This window comes from Myxocyprinus asiaticus, chromosome 50 (genome assembly GCF_019703515.2).
Source record: "Myxocyprinus asiaticus isolate MX2 ecotype Aquarium Trade chromosome 50, UBuf_Myxa_2, whole genome shotgun sequence".
Taxonomy (NCBI): Eukaryota; Metazoa; Chordata; class Actinopteri; order Cypriniformes; family Catostomidae; genus Myxocyprinus; species Myxocyprinus asiaticus.
The window spans coordinates 19,014,610-19,036,147 of record NC_059393.1 but is presented as its reverse complement, the minus strand read 5'-3'; positions in this window follow the sequence as shown (position 1 = coordinate 19,036,147).

The window sequence follows — 21,538 nt, the reverse complement described above, 5'->3', positions numbered from 1 at the left end:
CCAGGTCAGGTTGCAGACCTCTATTGCCAATGCGTGGTCCCGTTGTACATACATTACGTTCGCTCTTGTGTTGCTCTGGCGGTTACAAATCTCAGACTACAAGAGGGCAACAGTTTTTTTATGCGTGACCACGAAACCGGTACTGTGTGAAACCGGTATTTTATAGCTCCATGTCTGAAACCAGGAAAATACTGCCTTTGGTGGCTGTATTCGGAGGCAGGATGAAAATAAGGTGCTTTTCAAACTGTTCGGAGACCAGCTCCTTAAGAGTTCCATTCTTTCAAAACAGCTGTCAGTTAAACCATTAACTGATTAGGCAGCAAGTCAGCTGCCTACATTTTCGTATGTAACCTGGATGTGGTAGATGAGTCGATAGTTGAGGAGTGTGGAGAGACACAGAGGAAAAACAAGTTCGTTTGAATGGACTGGGGACAAAAAGTTATATATATTTTTCAAAAAGTTTCAACTCAAATTGCTGCCCGAGTCCACCATGACAGTTGCTGATTGAAAGAAGAAAATCCGCTCTAGTGCCACTTGCGGCAACACCGAGAATGCAGCACGTACTTGCGTTGGGTTATGAATTGAGTGCTGACACATTTAAAAACCGAGCTTCCGTAGCAAGGTGCGTCTGCATTCACGTACTTGCGTAGAGTATGTTTGGTCCTTAAGGCTTGTCTCTCAGTTAGAACCAAAATAGCTTTCATGGCCTGATTCCACTGGAGAACCTTTTCAAGTTCAATAAAGAACATTCTTTAAAATTGTGGTTCTTAACAGGTTCTGCTTCAAGACCCAGATTTTACATGAGTGCAGCACCCTGCTCGAAACACACACACACAGCTAAAACTATTAGCTGGTCTTAACATGGTCACCTAGCTTGGTCAGTTGGCTGGTTTAAAGGGATTCTGTTAAACCAGAGAGTGTAAGACAGAATTTACACTGTACAATGAATATTCTGGGCTCAATACAAGTGAAGCTCAGTCGACCGCCTTTGTGGCATAATGTTGATTACCACAAAAATAAGGTTGCTCTTTATTTTACAGTACATGTACTTTCAGTATACTTACAGCGTTCTTACCCAAGAAAGTACTGAGTAATATTAGGTAACTACATGTACTTAATACGGATTAAGGTTAGGATTGGGGTTAGGTTTAGGGTTAGTACCTAATAATTACTGTAGTTATTGTAAATATATAGTATGTATATGTAGAACAGTACTGTAAAATAAAGCACTACCAAAAATAATTTTGCTAGTCCCTTGTGTTAAAAAAAAAAAAAAAAAAGCTACAATAAGGCACTTATTATGGAAGTGAATAGGGCCAGTCCATAAACATTAAAATACACACTGTTTCAAAAGGATAGCTACACGATATAAACATTATACGTGTTAGCATGCTTTTAGTGTGATAAAATCACTTATTAAACTTATCTGTTTTTATATCCAATACTGAGATTACAGAGTTTCTTTGTCATGGCAACAAAGTTGGATATCACTTTACACAGTAAAGGTTAGTAAGGGATTTTATCACACTAAAATCATGTTAACATGCAAAATGTTTATATCTTGTGGCTATACTTTTGAAAAAGTTTGTATTGTAGCATTCCTGAACTGGCCCGATTCACTTCAATTGTAAGTGCCTTATTGTAACTGATGTTTGCTTTGCCTGTATTGAACCCGGAATATTGCTTTAATGACATTTGGTAAAAGGATAAGCTACGAACATATTTAGAAATGTTCAGGTTTTAAAAGGTCATGTTGTCAAATTAAGGTGGTGGTTTAGTAAGCCCGTAACTCAGAAAGCACTTTTAGACCTAGAAATACAATTTCAAAGGTCCCTTACACTTACACAAAGGTCTCTGTAATCTCAATGCTGCACAATTTCTCTCTGAAAGAGGCTAACTTTTTGTGTTAGCTGCAAAGATTCTAGTTTTTTTCCCCCACACATCTCAAAGAATAAAGACATTTTGATATTTTACTAAAAAATGATTACATCTTTGACATTTAATGACATTGACGTACAATTAATTATTTAGTCTCTCAGCATGTAGCTGGAGCTATAAGAAGCTCTGTAAGACTCATCTTGAATAAAAAAGTGATTGAGGTCTACTTAAAACAGACTTCTATAAAGTTATTTTAGGAAACGAATATTCTTATCAATGTCTTTCATGTTGAGCTTTAGAATGAGATTGGCTTGCTATCTTAAACACAAACAACACATATGATAGCCCCCCCCCCCCCCCCCCCCATCGGAAACTAGCTTTTGTCAGTATGTTTTTGTTGACAAGGCTGCAATCTAGCTGTCTTTGCTCTAACGCTCATAAACAAACTTCACAGGGGGCTGAGTATCAAATCAGCAGGTAACAAGAAAACCTGTCTTGATTCTCCATGCCATACTGAGTGTTACCACTAAGGGAGTGTTGGTAATTTATGAAATGTTAATGTATGTGTGTTCAGACCAAACTTCATGAAAGCGTTTGTGGAGTCTTGTTTAAATCGACACATCGTACAAAGTGAGAACTTTTACACAGAGAAATCTGTCCATTTCAGCTCTTGCTGTGCTAAAGTATACATCGTTATTTCAGCTTGCAACAGAAGGTCTACGAATGTATGATTTGTATTCAGACTGAAACATAACCCCTTATTTTTTAGCATGGAAATAAACTATAAAGCTGTGCTTCCTTTACGTGAAGGTCATTTCAACATAGTCTCGTGTAAAGAGATCGGATGACTTGGCTCGTACAAAAAGGTATACAACTTTTATTCCTATAGAGACCAGCCAATCAACAAACCTAATATCAAATCGATACAGTATAGGCATCAAATTTTAGTTAGCCTCTTATCCAACACTTTATTTTATGACATTTTTTTAGTCGTTCCATATTTATTTATGCAGTATAAATGATTGATGTATGTCAATGTCATATACCTCATCTCGTTCCAAACCCCAATGTTTTCTTTCTTAATGGCACACAAACGTAATTTTCGTATTAAAATCATGTTTAGGTTTAGGTTTGGGTTAGAGGTTAAACTTAGGAAAAATCATAATAACATTGTTGATTGGTTTGTTTACTTTTCTGAATGGGAGCAAAAGTTGTATGGTTTTGTACGAGCCAACTCATACGATTTATCACAGTTTTAGTTAAACTTTAAATTGCAAATAACATTGTCCGTTGGTTTGTTTATGTTCCTCTTTGGGAGTAAAAGTTGTTTGTTTTTGCATGAACCAACTTCTTACGATTTTGGTTAAACTCAAGAAAAATGCAATAACATCATTCGTTGGTTCATTTATGTTCCTCTATGGGAGTAAAAGTCATACATTTTTGGAGTCAACTTCGATTTTTCTTACGATTTTGATTAAAATTAGGAACAATTGCAATAGCATCATTAGTTGGTTCGTTTATATTTCTGTATGGGAGTAAAAGTTGAACGAAGCCTACTCATCCGATTTCTTAAGGTTTTGGTTAAACTTATGCCGCCCACACACTAATTGGATTGCTGTTCTTTTCACACTACCTAACTGTCTGTCTATAATGGGGTATCTTGAAGTTGCTGTGGTTTGCACATTACACGAGGGATTGGTGACAGGGGGTCACACATTACAAAATATTTCACTAGGAAGAATCCCCGACAACTCTTATCTTGTCTCCAAACTACGTTTCACAACAAAACACACGTGAGAAGTGATACAGGAAATGACGTAAGATAACGCGTGAGACTGGAGTTCCCTCTAAAAATGGTGGTCCACAAGAATCTTGCGATCCAAGTTGTTTGTGTGCTGATTTGCAGTGAAAACCCAAAAAAGAATATGGTGGAGAGAATGGTTGGGGAGACACTGACAGCAAGGGTTGTCTGTTTTGCAGAGAAAGTTGGAGGTAAATAAATAATTTTGCAATGAACGCAAGTAGCTGCCTGCTGGAGTTGTGGCTTTACAAGGATATGTTTGTGCTTCGTTTTTGTTTCAAATAATTGAAAAGCTTATGTGTATGTGAATTTTTTCTGATAGAAACTCTATTTAAGCCATACAACATTATTTCTGACAAGAACAATATTTGTACACAATGTCCATTCATAATCTAACCTGCACCCCCCCTCCCCCCCCACCCCCCCTGGATTTTACCACCAGCTCTCCAAACAGTGGTGCAAACAAGGAAAAATCTTTACGACCTGCTTTTAAAAAGCTGTGAGTAAATGTTTTCAGGCTGTCTTCAGAAACAATCATCAGTATCAAACTCAGGAAAGGCTCAATAGGAAAGACGATAGATCGTCCTCTCCAAGAGCTTTCCCCTGACTGCTTAAAGCAACTTCACAAGGGGGAAAGCATCATCCGGATGCTTTGATGTCAAACCTCTGCCAGGGAAACACAGACTGTGGGGCTCAAACCACTTCCAGTTGTCACCCGTGCTGTTTATGATGAGAAAACGCGAACTAAAGCCACAATAAAGGAGGAATTCTCTTCTTGCTACTGACTGTCAATCAACTTTAAATGACTTAGAAAACAGAAAAGTGGGAATGGCACAAATTCTCTGAGTGGTACTTATGCCAAATTGTTTAAATGGACTGATGATAGCATGTTATGTTATTACCACAGGATTTACTATAGTTTACTTTAGTATAACAACCTGAAATCAAAATGCAGCTCAACAGATGCTAGTAATGCTAAAGCCATCGGTTTGATTCCCGGGGAACCAAAAAAATGATAAAATGTATACCTGGAATAAAAGTATCTGAAGACTCATTTGTCAGATTCATAATTATTTATAAAAATGCAATAAAAAGAGGCCAGATTTAATTCGAAATGAGTTTGTAGTGGTGCTTCAAAACAGCTTGTCAGTGCAAACTAAGGACAAATTCATAACACCTTCTTAATGCCATTGGTCAATGTAATCAGTGGGGATGACTGGGTGCTTCACCTACTTTGACGCCAACATCTTTTTCATGATTTATGTGGATTCTTTTTACAAAATTCATCATAAAATACATAAACAGATCAGTGCATATAATGGCCATGTATAGCAGAATAGTGCTAGCATCAGCGCCATGAATGCAGAATGTAAACATGATAAATTACACATTATCTACCAATCGTTGATGGGTTAAGACAGCTTCTTTTACTGATGTCATGTGGATTCTTTAATAGAATCAGTCATGAAGTCATTAATAACACATAAAAGTCACATTTTAATGTCACATTAGTTCACGTTTTACATGTAGTCTGTTGACTGGACTGTGTGTCTCATATTTAAATGCTCTTCTAAACATCAGTCCCGGCAGTGTCGGTGGTGCCCAAATGTTCGCAAACAGTATACCGTTGCTCGGCTGTTTCGACCTTCTTTCTATCTCTCAGCAAAGAAAGAAAAATTTCACTGTGAGTGTATCAGAGCCTTTACAATTGTCAAAAAAGCTAATTTCGTTCTTCTTTCTAAGCAGCACGTGGCACATTAACCACCTAACAAACACAGAACGTTCCCCTAACGTTAGTATGTGGTTCTCTTTGGTCATTGTTTTGGGAACCAAAAATTGTTAGCTAGGCATTTTCCTGCAAACTGGCCCATTTGTTACTCCATTCCTAAAGCCAAATAAACTTTGGATAGTTAACACAGCTACATACACAGGGTGTCAACGAACTTGGTTTTACAGAGCAAACACTAAAACATGCCATCTCAGAGGTGCCTGGGAGGTTATAAAGGGTTTAATGGGCCCACATCATTCACAGAGCGAACAGCAGGACATTCTGAGGTTTGTTACTGTAGACTGCAGGAGTTCTTCTACGTACTAGTATCCACCATATGTCACTTATTGTTAATTAACCATCACTATAGATCCATGCTGGACCCATTTTTATATTACCATGTGTTCATGCATTAATTAATCATCCTCCTAAATCAAAAGGTTAAATGTATACTCATTAATGTTAAATAGCATTTATATAACATAAGATCCCTTTATGGTACAGTGATGGTCTCAGATGAATATACCATGGTATGTTGATATATATCATGGTACTGGATATGCTATCATAATAATATACCATGGTATCTACATGGAACTCTCAGGCACTTAAAAAATGTATAATGGTATTACCATGGCACATATCCGAAAACCCATGACATTACCGTAGTACCATGTCCAAAAAATAAAACTGCGGTAAATAAAACTGCAGCATTGTAATTTTGGGTAATTTTTGTTGATGGTATTTTGAATGTAACTAGCTTTTGGAGCTGTTTTTGAGTTTTGGTCCATTGTTGTGGTTGCTAAATCTATCCATAGAGAAGAATATTCCTGTCTTGTCTCTTAGAAAATGGATCATATAGTCTTAGAGAGGTTTCGGAGGCAAGACCAGGCGTGACTATGCATGTAAGTTCTGGACTGGTGCCGAGAAACAGAATGAGTGGCTGATGCAGGGGTCGGCAGGGGTCTGTCTGGTTGTTGGTTTGTTGAAAGTCAATACATTTATGCTGTGGGGGTTATCACATCATGATAAGGAGAGTCTGTGTCTGTTATTTACTGGTACACCATCTCACGTAGCTAATAATAAGCATGAATGCACAAACACTAATTTATACTGCCGCTGATCGGAATGGACAGCGTGTAACTGTTTAATTTTCCAAAGCAGTACAAAAATAGTCTCATTTCTGTGAATCCAGTAATCAGATTTTGTGACAAGATGATAATAAAGTGCAGACAAGATTGCCAAAGCAGGGGTCAGGGAAACCAAAACCTTTTCATTTTCAAATTACTAAAACTTAAATATGCATAAAATAGGTATTAGGTCAAATAAAATAGCTAAAAAGGCAGCATTACATGTGTGACACACAACATTTTATTTTGTGCTGGAAATCTAAACACAGACTGATCGTGCTGTGAGTTCGACAACAGAAAGTTCAGCTGCTCCCAGTGACCGTAGCTGGAAGTGTTGTTGAGGTGAAATGTCCACAGACTGGCGCCAAAAGCAAGCATAGTGATATTTTTAGTTGTCAATGGTGAAATATAGTCAACAGGAATGCATCTTTTAATAAAGGGATTGTTCACCCAAAAATGAAAATTCTCTCATTATTTACTTACCTTCATAATATCCCAGGTGTATATGACTTCTTTCTTCACCAAAACACATTTTAAGAAAATTAGAAAAATATTTTAGCTCAGTAGGTCCTTAAAATGCAAGTGGATGGTGATCTGATTTTCGAAGCTCCAAAAATCACAGACAATCAGCATAAACGTCATCGATGTGACTCCAACGGTTAAATTAATGTCTTCTAAAGTGACACGATCGCTTTTGGTGTGAAAAATATCAATATTTAAGTACTTTTTAACTATAAATCATCGCTTCCGGTAAGTTTCACAAGAGGGTGGAGATCACGCGGTCTCTCGTGTGACGCATTACCATTGCCATGATACAGACGTAATCTCACATTCTCCTCTCGGTTGAGAAATCCAGGATAAGCACATAAACGCACCATTGTGAATAAAGAAACAGATCAATACAGATCTAAACCAAAACCAACCAAGCTACTGTACAGTACTCTCCTTCTCACTTGTATACAGTGCTGCTCTTCAGGCTGTGACTTATGTGCCTCAGTTCTTACTTGTTTCAAATGCCAATGCGATTACATCACACGCGCTTACCGCTCCTGACCGGAAGCATGATTTAGAGATAAAAAAAAGTACTTAAATATTTATCCTTTTTGCACAAAAGCAATTGTGTCGCTGAAGAAGACATTAATTTAACAGCTGGAGTTGTATCAATGATGTTTATGCTGACTGTCTGTGATTTTGGAGCTTAAAAATCAGATCAACATTCACTTGCATTTTAAGAACCTACTGAGCTAAAATATTTTTCTATTTTTCTTCAAATGTGTTCTGGTGAAGAAAGTCAGTCATACACACTAGAGGTCTGCAACCCAACCCGGGCCCAACGGAACCGAATGTGTTTTTGCATGCATCTGTTCTGTTTTCCCATTATTTAAACACATGCTGGACGAATGTCTTTGTCTGTTGCACCGCATCTCATTTTTTCTTCAGCGTCTCGCACAGCACCGGCACATTTTAAACACAAGTTAAAAAGAACTTCAAATTTTCAAAAATGCATGTTGAGACACCTGCACTCTGTTTCATTCTTTGCGCAGCATCAAGATTGTTTTCAGCGCAGTTGTCACAAAGATTCAACATTCTAAACAAGTTCAGGCTGTAAAGAGGGGACTGTTGCAGTGTTTCATATTATTCCAGATTGTTCTGCACCAGGTGAAGTTTCAGCAAATAAACGGTAAGTCAATGCTTTTTTCCCTTCTGCTCTAGTGTACTAAGGGGCTGCTGTGCTTTGTTAAAACTGTGTATGTTTACTGTTTCAGTGCTATATGCTTACATAAAATACAGCCTATTGCAACATTACTTGCTAGGAGAAGAAATTAGATAGTAAGCAATTTCGGGTTCGGGTTTAAAATCTGACAGTATCGTTTGGGCCGGGTAGGGCCACACGGTCTCGGGTACGGGTACGAGTCGGGTTCAGGTTTCATTTTAAGGCCCATGCAGACCTCTAATACACACCTGGGATATAGTGAGGTTGAGTAAATAATGAGATAATTTTCATTTTTGGGTGAACTATCCCTTTAACGTTAGCCCCTAACCTAAAACCTAACCGCCAGTAGAGTAAAAATGTCATTTTGAAATTGAAAATGAAACCTCTAAATCACGCTCAACATTACTTCAACAGTTTCGGAGGATGATTCAGCACCAGAGGGATATGTGATCATAGTTGAATTGATGAAAAAATGTCTTATTGGGGATGTCTCTTTCCAGTAAATCGTCAAAATGAGGTTGATTTTAGGGTACATGAATTTTCAAAAGCAACATCATTTTCCTGTGTGATTATGTTGTTGTGGTAGCCATATAAAATGCAAAAGTGCACCATTTTTAAATATCTCACGCATAACATGCCACCTCCCTAAAATGCTCTTATTGATATATATATATATATATATATATATATATATATATATATATTTAAACCTAAAGGATATAGAAAAACAACTATTTCAGTGATGTATCCAAGATAGACGACATGCCAGAAACATTCCCAGTACTCTCATGCAACAGTGACCAAATTATTTACATCTTCAAACAGGTGATGTGTCCCTGTTCTAATGTAATCAAGGTGTGTTTCTAAAGTGTAATTACAGTGATTACAAAAATGAACTGTGTTTGAGGGAAAAAAGTAAGATGTTTTCTTCACCGCCTCTCTTTGCGGCTGATTACAAGTCACTTTGGGTGCCGACTGGCAGCCATATGTTACACAATGACTCCTGCACTGTAATTACTGTGAGTTAGCTGTGAGTTTCCAACCTGCTGCTTTTCAACTAGAGTTTTACCAACAGTTTCAGCCTCAAAACTGTGGGAATCTGTCACATGGGTGAGTGTAATGACTCCTAATAGTAAATATAGTAATAGCTTGTTGGAAAACTGCACGTTTGTGGTGAGAAAGACATACACACTTAGCTTTCTTTGGGGTTCAATGAACCAAATGCATGCTATGAACAGACATTTCTCCACCAAGAGAGTTTGTAGTCAATATTCCACAAAAAAATAATGAATGATGAATAAAAACAATAGTAATAAATGAAATAAATATAAAAAGTGTAAGCAGTTAACGGTCACATATGCACTCTAATGTGTAAGTAATTTCAAAATAAAAGCCATAACATTATTTCAAAATAAGAGCCATTTTATTGGCTTTACCTTACAAAGTTTATTGAATTTTCACTCTGTAATGGGGTCCGTGCGGGCAGGTTGGAGCCCAGGGCGGCCACCTATATCGCCTGTATGATGGGCTGGTACTTGCGCAGCAGCGGGATGGCCCAAATTACTCAGCGGCCCACCGGGAAAAAGTCCCACTCCGGGCGTGCATCAAACGGAATGGGAGACGGTTGCGTTAATGAGGTAGCTAAAGGCTACAGCCTCTAGCGTCAGTTGCTAGTGCACCTCTTGAGGCCAGGGGTGTGAGGTTTACACATAATGCACAGCTATCATGTACCAGCTGGCTCCCATTACACTCACCCCCCTAAACCTCACTCCCAACCATGTCACGGCATCACTGTAACCAGTCGGCGTTTTCCGGCAATGGAGGCAGGCGCGCTAACGAGGAGGCTAAAGGCTACGACCTCTAGCGTCAGTTGCTAGTGCACCTCTTGAGGCCAAGGGAGTAAGGTTTTACACATACCGTAAAGCAAAAAAGCATACAAGGGACAGTTAACAATGACACAATAATATGACACAATAAATATAGATTAAATTGTGTTGTAACATTTTACTATAACACCCTGTCTACACCGTACGCAAGTGGCGCGTCACGTCAAAATTAATAGAACCCTATTATAATCAATAATACTGTCTACACTGGAAGCGTCCATTGCGGCGCGTCCGTTGCGACGGGTGTCCAGTTCCACTTTGCGCTGCATGCGCTGGTGCTACTGCATAAATTAAATGATTTAGAGCGTTCATGTCAACGCATCCAGTGTAGACAGCCACAAGCCGTTGCGGCATGTCGTGTTGCTTCAACGGACGTGCCTGGTGTAGACAGGGTGTAAGGTTCCATTCGTTAACATTAGTTATTACACGGCTCTCTGGAATGCTAGATTCTGATTGGTCAATGGCGCCATCCAGCGATCAGATATTCTTTGTAACAACCGCACATCTGGGGATTAAGACATATCAGACCACTCATCCGGGTTCTGTGAGCCATCTCTCCTGCTTCTCGGATCACTGTGCGAAGTAAGCTAATCAAATAATTTCAAGTCAAATAAATGTTTCATGTGCAGTTATTTATTTATTTGGTAAGTAGTCTTGTAATAGTCTGAATAATGAGGAGTCAGACAGTCATTTTCACAAAATAAAAAACAACAGGACTCCGATGCAAACAGGAGGTGGATTTCAGCTATCCAGCGATTTCTTTCTACTCACATAATTACACAATTTCAACACAAATCAATGTTTTATCTCCATGTATTTATTTATTTGTTTAGTAGCCATGTAATAAGCGGGATATTGTACAGTCAGCTGGTTTTTATCGTAAAATAATAAAAGATCCCCCGCTTCACGTCATATGTATGAAAATGAAAGTTTACATTTGTGTCTATAGTACATCTTGTATTCTGCCATAATTTCACACTAATTCATGTATTTTCATATTCATAAACAGGTAAAATGCGTGAGGGCAACCGACAAGTATCTGCATTTATCGGGTTTAAAGATCTTTGATGAGTAAATTGTGTTTCTAAGCTCTTGCGTTTGGATTTGGAGTTCCTGTACAGCAGCTGATGTTACTGGGGTTTTAGTTAATAGGAACTTTCAGTGCCCCCTGCTGCCTTTAAATACTCACAAAACTTTGTAAAGATCTCTTGCAAACTTGAGTTGAACAACTTTCACTGGGATTAATGGCTAGATTAATCTGTCAGCTAATTTATGCTATAGATAAAGCATATAAGATGTGGATTAGAGGAAGCGTATCATAATTTTGCTTTCAAAGTTTATGAAATAGTAAAGAACTTTTAAAAAACATATGTTCATCAAATAAAAAAAATAAATAAAATAAAAAAATAATAAATGTGCTAAAGGAAAATTTGCTATTTTTTTGTCACAGTTTATCAAGATTGAAAAAATAAATTTCTTTTAATGAACTTTGACGGTGCAACATAAATTGTGTGAAAAGAAATAATAACGGAAGGATTTTTTGATTAAAAGGGATTAAAAGAAAAAAGGTGGCAAGGGAGATTTTTACACCACACTTGGGGGGTTATAGTGATATTGTGTATATATAGGGGCAATTGTTTTAGGGCAAATTTTTTGACTAATGCAAATACTTTTGAGACAGCCAGATGCTTTTTGAGTAAGAAATTAAAAGAATGTTTATTAAAAAAAAAAATATAAAAAATAAAAAAAAAAATCTATAAGCAAATTAATCTAATTTGTGATAAGATCAGTCAATATGAGCCCACTTTGAAGATTTTTTTCAACAAATCTATTCCCCCTACATAAGAATAAGAGTTCAATATAGGCCTTTAGCCCCTGCAACAGGGGGGCTTTTTTTTTTTTTTTTTTACCCCAAATTCAATCCTTTCACTTACTGTCCTTTTCTGCATATCGCTGCCCACTTCCGCATATCACGGCGCCGTTTTGTGGCACGTTCTGCATAACGCGGCGGCCCATGTGGCCCCATTTCACGGCCGGCCCACCGGGAAAAGTCCCGGTTCTCCCAATGGCCAGTCCGTGCCTGTCCACAAGAATTACTGTCTTAATGCTGATGAGAAGGAGCAGATTGTAACTGGCATACTGAAAAAAAAAAAAAAGAAAAAAAGATAAGAAAAGATTTATTCACAACATATATATATATATATATATATATATATATATATATATATATATATATATATATATATATATATATAAAAATAAAAAAATAAAAAATAAAAACATAATATGCTACTGGTTGCATGCTTCAAATAGTTAAAAAAAAATTGTTCAAATAGTTACTTTGAATAATATGATTATTCAGCCTTATTTCATTATTATTCTTTGCAACAGTATTTGTACGTATTTGTAAATATTAGCAATGGTTTATGAGCAGAGAAGAACCTGTTAACTGCTTGTGTCAAAAAGAGAAACATTTCTGTTTAGAAAGACCTTTTTTCTTTAAAGGCTAGGTAACAGTTGGTAAACCATTTTTTTTTATTATTTAAACGAAGCTATTAGCAATTAGTAGCCTAACACAAAAATTTTATTTAAACTTCTGCAGACAAGAAGACATGCTCATACAGAATATGACATTTACCTGTGATTAAAAAAAGTACCTGCGGGTCTCTTCTAGTAGTTGAGATGTTGTGACTCCTGTCAGTGGTTCAGTGGGTTTTCAGAAACATAAGTCCCATTCCAGGATGTTTGCCAACAGACCAAATAATCACCATCATAGAGCAAGAGGAAGACCCACACAACAGGTGGAATCAGACAAAGCATTAAAGCGGCAAGGCAATTCATCTTCTGAGTTTCAACCGACTGAGATTGTTCATCAGTGTTTGCTTGTTTTAAAGGCCTGATCAATAAGAATGTTAAAGTAAAAGCAAAACAAGCAGGTGCAATAAAGATTACTTTTGATAGTGGTCCATTCAAATCAACTCTGCACGGGCATGAAAACTGCCAATCCATCAATGCTTCTAATCCAATTAACAGACAGCTCAGTGGAAAAGTGCTGAAAACAACACTTGTGGTCAGATGGCCCAACAAGTTCTTTAGAATTGAAGACATCTTCTGATTTACCACAGGACTGGTCTCTTGAATTAAGCTTTTGGATGCTCCTGTTTCTTGGTCAGTGGAACTGTCTTTATTCTGTTCCATTACATGCACATGATCTAGTTGTTTAAATGAAGGACAGATCCCTGTTAATAATAACTGATAATAATGCTGATATATAACTATTATTCAAATCAGCAGATGGAATAATTTACGTTGTAATCAAATGGCTATTCATCTTGAAAAAGTTAAGATGAATAAAGAACAAAGTTGATCTGTATGTGTTCTTGCCTTAATACAAATACTGTACATATTGATGAAATTCTATAGTTATTATTAACTCTAAGACATAAAGATATACAATCAAACACTATAGTTTTAGAATTATAAAATGTACAAGACTATTATGAAATTTCTAAATTAGACTGAATATTTAATACTTTTAAATACTTGAATGATGACATTGGACATAATCTGTATGTCCAATTTATTTCGGCAGAATATAGACCTTTGATTCAGGTTATGAAGTGGGAACAATGATTTTAGACTTACTGTTGAGTTTGCTCTCGCTTTCAACACATTCTCAGTTCCAAATTGTCAAATTCATTAACGTTTGGGTGGGTATAGAGTCACATACAAAGTAATGCCAAAGGTACCTCTGCATTGTTAGTTATATAACAACATTGCCAGTCCCAGCTTTTTGGACAATGTTTTGTCCCAGCTAATGCTGTTAATTATACAGGGGACCTTCTAACTAGGTACATTATGCAAATTTGTATTTTTTCATCATTTTGGTCACATTTTAGATTTAACAAATCCAATCAATAAATATGAAAATATATTGCATATATTATTTTTTTCATGCTTATTGTTTAATAACATACAGTGATTTGTATTATTTACAGGTATTTACATTGATTTGTTGAACGTGTTAAAGCGGTACTGTCTCTTTAAAATAGATAGAATTTCAGTAATGAGCCCACGTTAAAGGAATGTTCCGGTCAACAAAAACTATTTTCGTCTTGTTTCAAAAAGCACTTTCAATAATTATTCTGTTAAAACGTATGTATTATTTGAGCTGTAAAGTTGTTTAAATTAGTCAAGTCATTTTTATTTGTATAGTGCATTTCACAACACACATCGTTTCAAAGCAGCTTTACAGAAAATCAATTAACAGAAAATGAAACTGTTCTATCTATAATGTCTTAGAGTCATCATTGTGTAGTTTGAATAAATATGATTGTAAATTGTGTATAAAAATAAATAATTAAATAATAATTGTATTTAGAACCCCAGTGAGCAAGCTGAAGAACGCAAGGAACACAAAACTCCACAAGATGTTGGTTGATGGAGAAAAATAACCTGGGGAGAAACCAGACTCACTGTGGGGGCCAGTTCCCCTCTGGATAAACATCATAAATATAATGCCAATATTACTTATCTATGTGCAGTGCAAGTCATGGTTTAAAATTATTAAACTAAGTAAGTGTTAAGGGCCAGTGTTTAAACAAAGATTTTGTTTGAACTGTAAGATTAATGACTAATGCCTTTGAATTTCATCCTGGATTAACTGCAGAAGTTCACATAGATGTATTGTCCTTTGTTGGCTAATGAAGGCTTTTGTTGGCAATTTATTGATAGTCTATCTATTCCATTTCAAGAGTGTAGTCCATCAATAGACCAAGGTGAAGCAGGCCGAGATCAGTGAGGTGCTTCGTAGTTCAACCGGCCGGTAATTTCGGTGAGGTCTATCATAAATCCAAGGTTCAGGCACTGGCATATGAAGTATATGATTTTATCACACTGCAAGCATGTTTACATGCATATTGTTCTCTTGTGGCTACACCTGTGAAAAAGTGAGTATTTTAATGTTAAAAAATTTGCCCCCATTCACTTCCATTTTAAGTGCCTCACTGTAACCTCGATTTTTGTTTGTTTTTGTTTTTAAGAAAAGGAGGGACGAGTTAAAATAAAGTTTTGTGGTAATCAATATTATGCCACAAATGCTGTTGAATGAGCTGAACATTCCTTTAACGAGAGAGATTTGAATGGCTTTATCTCATCTGTCCTATGAGTGTTTAGAATTAGATGTTAATTTTTGTTGTTTTTGATCAACAAATGAGTGTAGAGAACAGAAAGAATATTAAAAGAGACATTATTCAATGACAAATGTGTCACGTGGATCTCGTCTTCGGATACACATTATACGGATCAACATTTACTCTCAACACTCTGTGAAAGGATCTCGCTGACCCTACCACTATACTACACAATCACTGGTAAGTGAAATCTAAACATTTACCAGCCAGTAGTCAATATACATTTTAGTCACATAGCGTGAAATTTCAGTCCTAATGCGAGTGATTTCTTCTCATTGTAGTAGAGGATTGCGCAGAGAGTAAAAGATCGATCTTGGGATTTAAGAATCAGTATCGAGATTGTTCAAATGTAGATTGCGATGCATTGGAAAATAATAATAACTTTTTACGTGGCTTGATTCATGCGTCCTTCACAAAGACGAATCTGCCCGATTCAAGCCTTGCTGAAGCACCCCCAGATCATCACCGATCCGCCATTTGGTCGTCAAATGGTTAGACGGAGACCTGGAGAGTCCTACAAGCCACAGTGTCTCACACCCACTGTGAAATTTGGTGGAGGATCGGTGATGATCTGGGGGTGCTTCAGCAAGCATCCATTTTTACTGAGGCCCACACAAAGATAATTTCCTGTATATAGATATTACTTAAAAAGTAAGTGTAGTAGATATTTGATTTGACATGCTCGTGTCACTTACATCCGTAAGGGTCAGATTATCGCTCTTTCAATCTGATTAATCTATTTACAGTATATTGCAGTTCCTTTTAAAGTCACATTAGTAACGACAAGTTATTTACTTGCCAAAGTAATAGCATTAGCATTTAGCGAATAATTTGCCACTTGGGGACCTTTATGATCTGTATATATTTTGCGAGGATATTAAATTGTTTTTGTGAAACCTTTTTTCTTAAGATTTTTTACGTATAGCCTTAGTTTTCTGATCATTGGGGAAAGTCTTGTATATGACTTACCTGCGATTTACGAATGAACTCGCGAGTCAGAGACTGTAGTTCGGTCTCATTTTGTCCTTTGTTCAGATCAGTGGGTTTACACCATTTTACATCTTGAAGCTCATTATCAGGAGCATATTTTTGGTTCCAGTCTCTTTGGATACAGGCAAAATAATCCCTGTCATAGAATGCTAGAAAAAGCCAGACAACAGGTGGAATCAAACAAAGCACGAAAGCCTTAATGCATTCTTTTGCAGTGTCATCACCACACTCACAAGTTGGGGCAAAATTTAACTTACACATTTCGGCAGGACTGCACTTACAGCATGTAGATTTCAAACATCGACATAATATTTGTTTGGCAAATTCTTTTGCTGGTTTGTCCATACCAGACTTGTATAGGTTTAAAAGGCCTTAAAAAGATTTTAAAAGAAAAGCAAAAAAGGCAGGTGCAATGAAGAATAAAACTGATTGTGTTAGATTTTCTCCAGCTTTGCACAGACATGAAAATTTGGCATTAAGCATGCTCTGCAATGGTACTAACAAAAGGCTCAGTGGAAAAGAGGTGAAAAGAGCACTTTTGGTCAGTCCACTCTGAAATACATTAATAAATGTTTGCAGTGGAGACATCTTCTGAGGCTTTGACATCAGGATATGACAGGTGAATTTGATGAGACTTTTGGATGCTTCTTTCTCTTATGGTCTGTAATGCCTGTAGACCAGTCCACAAGAGTCACATGATAAAGTGATTTAAATGCTGGACAGATCCCCTTCAATAAACAGAATAATAACCATTATTTAGGTCAGCAAAAAAATGATTGATATCTAAACAGTCTAGGCAATGGATTTGCAAAGTACAAAATTAATATGGTGCAAAATTGTTCCTTGAATGACAAACATCAATAATATTCTGTAATTAATAGCCACAATTTTAACAATAAAATAATTTAACAATAATAAAAGGATAAAACGACAATCAAATTTACAGCAATACTTGCACAATTATCTAAATGATAATAATAAAATAATAATCTCTTAATTCTTAAATAATTTAGGTTATGTTGATGTAGTAATAAAGTTGAGACTGTTTTCTTGTTTTTGGTCGCCCTGTCTGTTTTGACATGTCGCTTTGTGATTCAACAGGAAAGTGACAGGAAGTGCTATACTTTAATTGTCTTGCATGCATGTATCTTGATGAAGAAGAATCTTACTGAAACTGTGCCACTCACTGGGTCAAGGGCACATGCATAATTGTAATGAGAAAACTTGCAGATGTAAACCTTGTTTACACACGCAGAAATAAGAAAACAGCAGAACCCAGCAATGAAAAAGTTGTTACGTGAAAGTTTATAACGCTAAACAGCTTTCAGTCCCACTTTATATTAGATGTCTTTTTGTACTTTATTTATTTGTATTTATTTTTTTCAAAACATAAAAATGTTTCATCATTTACATATGTTACTTTTTTCATCTATGTAATACAAAGATGAGGGACAAGGGATTGTGATTGTGACTCTCAAGCTCCAGAAAGATTCCTTCCTCAAATTTTCTCCCAAACAGATGAGGTTTTTAAGTTTAATGGTTTATTTTATGTTTTAAATCAACAAAACCTTTCTCCCTACCCTAAACCTTGAGCCTAAATTGATCGATAGTGTCATAAATTAGCAATTGTGAGATGAAAAAACAAATCTGTTTTTCGAGTTTTAATTAAACAAAACTGTCATCCCTACCTTAAACCCTACACCTAAACCTTACATGTTATAAAAGCAAACGTAAGGTGAAAAACGCAGGTGCTTATTACACTCATAAAACAATTTTAAGATTTACATGTTTCAATTTCAAAACAAAATTCCATCAAATTTATTTGAGTAATCTTTAACAAAATAAATTAATTAATTATTCAAATTAAACAAATAACACAAAAATTAAAATTACAGTTTGACTAAAAAAGAAAAGAGGCAAATATTTTTTTAGTGCACACTTTCGGCTCATATATTGATGAGTGCTTTGCAGTGGCTTGTATTTTACTGAAATATTTTACTTGTGCATGCAGTAACCTATTTCAAAATATGATTTCATATATGCAACACATTTTCTCAAATCAAAATGGAATTTGAATATGTATGAACAAATGAACTATAGTTTGAGACTTTATTATTATACATATGTGATTGCACCAGTGTGATTTGGCTGTTTACAGTAGACTTAAAATTTATGAATTGCAGAAAAAATTTTACTCTAAAGATTTTTTATGAAGGCTATTTGTAAATGCATATTTTGCATAAATAAAATTAACTACAATTGCTGCTTGTTTGATATATTATTACATATATATAGGCTGATTTATTAACTGAAGTATATGAATATATTGATTGTATGGCATAGTTTTACCCAACTGAAATCAACATAGTTTCAACATAAGGTAAGCAAATCATTTGGATCAATTTTATGTTTGTTTTCAATGGTGTTAACAATGTTGAGTCTATGACCTTTTGGGACCCTACACGAAGTCGTTCAGGGGGCCTTCTGGGGACCTTTTTTTTTTTTTTTTTTTTTTTTTTTTTGTTAGCTGGGCCCTTAGTTCAAACTAAAACATTTTTTTTTTTGGTTGTAATATTTCAAATCAATTGCAGAGATGCTTACATCATCTTAGATCTTAAGGATGCTTTCAAACTTTTATTATGAAGCATGACAGCAACCTCCTCTCTGCTGAGTGTATACAAGGAAAAGATACAGTTGCCATGGTCACATACGCAGTAAACAAGCTGATGCATGAAACTGAAAGTAGTTTAAATTTGTGTTTACATTAAGACTATCTGCCACAATATCACACTAATTTATGTTTTTTTTTTTTTTTTTTTTTTTTAATGTTCATAAACAAGTAAATCTCACTTGGGCAACAGACAAGTATCTGCATTTATTGGATTTAAAGATCTTTGGTGAATAAATTGTGTTTCTAAGCTCTTGCATTTGGAGTTGGAGTTCCTGTACAGCAGCTGGTGTGTGTGACTGGGATTTTAGTTGACAGGAATTTTCAGTGCCCCCTGCTGCCTTTAAATACTCACAAAACTTTCTAAAGAACTCCTGCAGACTTTCACTGGGATTAATGGCTTGGGCTAGATTATTCTGACAGGCAACACGTGCTATAGATAAAGCATACAAACGTGGATTAGAGGAAGCAGATCATCATTTTATAAAAAAAATTTGAAATCAGTAGAATATATATATATATATATATATATATATATATATATATATATATATATATATATATATATATATATATATATATTTTTTTTTTTTTTTTTAAACATATGTTTCCAGTCAATAAATGTGTATAAAAACCCTACACATGCACACAGCCTTTAATTATGACACTGCCAACTGAAATGCTAAATAGGAATTAATGATTTACAGTGAAAAAGGAGTTACATTTTGGTCTGTTCTCACCCCAAACTGACTGGATTGCTTCAGAAGACATTGATTAAACTACTAGAGTCATATAGGTTACTTGTATAGGTTATGCTGCCTTCTTCTGCTTTTTGGAGCTTCAAAGTTTTGGTCACCATTCACTTGCATTGCTTGGACCTACAGAGCTGAGATATGCTTCTAAAAATCTTCTTTGTGTTCTGCTGAAGAAAGTCATACACATCTGTGATGGCATGAAGGTAAGTAAATGATGCGAGAATTTTCATTTTGGAGTGAACTATCCCTTTAAGGTGTGGAATACTTTCATGGCCATTGAAAATAATATCACAAATAGATTGAAATACTGTTTATGAGCATGTAGTTTAGGATTGACATATTTCAAGGGACTGATATGATTTAATCAAGTGCACAGTCAACTTCTCTTTGAATACAAACAAGACTTTATTAACTAAACTAAAAGATGGTGTGTGTGAAAGAAGAGTCGAAGAGGGAAGAGGAGAGAGTGATGGTGGTCAGGCATGGCTCTTTAAGCCTTTCGGTTTAGTCCAACCCCCAAAGGAATTCTACCCAATCAGAAGTGTCTTTTGCTGGGCCACATGGTCATTTCTGTCTTCCCCTCCAGGTAATTAATTTATGGCCCATTGTTTTTTCCACACCTAAAATAGGGCAATGTTTAATCATGAACTTTAATATCATAATTACGCTAAGGAATATTAGAAAATAACCTTCATTAACATTCAGGACATGCAAAATGAAACTCAGCAATATTAAATATGGCATACTTTCATGAATATTCAAAGTGCTAGTTACAAAACATGAAAATACCTGATTAAAAATCATAATGGTTAATTCATTGGTTTTACAACATGGATAATACATTACACGTTATGAGAAACACACTTGTCGGGGTTATCATCTGCATAAAATGCATCTGTCAATTTTTACATGGCTGTGTATTTGGAGAGCAGTGAAATGAGAAAAGTCCAAAGTCCATGTGAAATTTTCATGAATTAAGCTTTATGTGAGATGGTAAGCCAGAAACATACCTCATGATTTGTATAATACTTTTAAGTGTGGAGAGTATGTTACATTGAAGAACAATGGATTTCTATGGGTTTCCATGGCAATCATAAAAAGAGCAATCCCTCAGCAAATGGCCAGTCATGGGATGAGTTGGGGGCTTATCTGATTAACATCAAAGACCGAGGAGTTTCGCTGTGCTACCCCCCCCCCCCGGTTAAGATTTGCCAGATGTGACTTGCTGTCACCAGTCTGAATTTTTTTTATAGCTCAGGAGAAAGTCAGTGTAGATTCTGTATTTAAGTCATTCTGTGTAGAATTGTTCAATTTCTCTAAGTTCTTTTCTGCCTCAAAGTCCTACAGTTAGTTCCATGCATCCAAAGAGCTTCCAGCCACCAATTTTTTTTTCTCTCCATATTTTAATAATGACATTTTATGACAATCGTGTTAACGTTAGTAATGTGTTAAAGTCACTATGAATGAAGCTCCCCCACTGTTGTTTTGAAGGAGATTGACAAGCAGGAAATGTTCAAATACGGGACAAATACGTTACTTCCTTAAACTGATGAATAGTTCTTGAGATACTTATTTATTAAATTTTTCTATTCTCCACACAAAAGCAGAAGACAGGAAAAAAAAAAAAAACATTTTAAAGCTGAAGTGTGTAACTTTTTCAGTGTTAAAATACTTTCTCTTATCCACAGTTCAGATGGAGAGTAAGCCTCAAAAACTGTAAACATGTTGTCTCTGTTGCGCTATGAATATTCCCGTT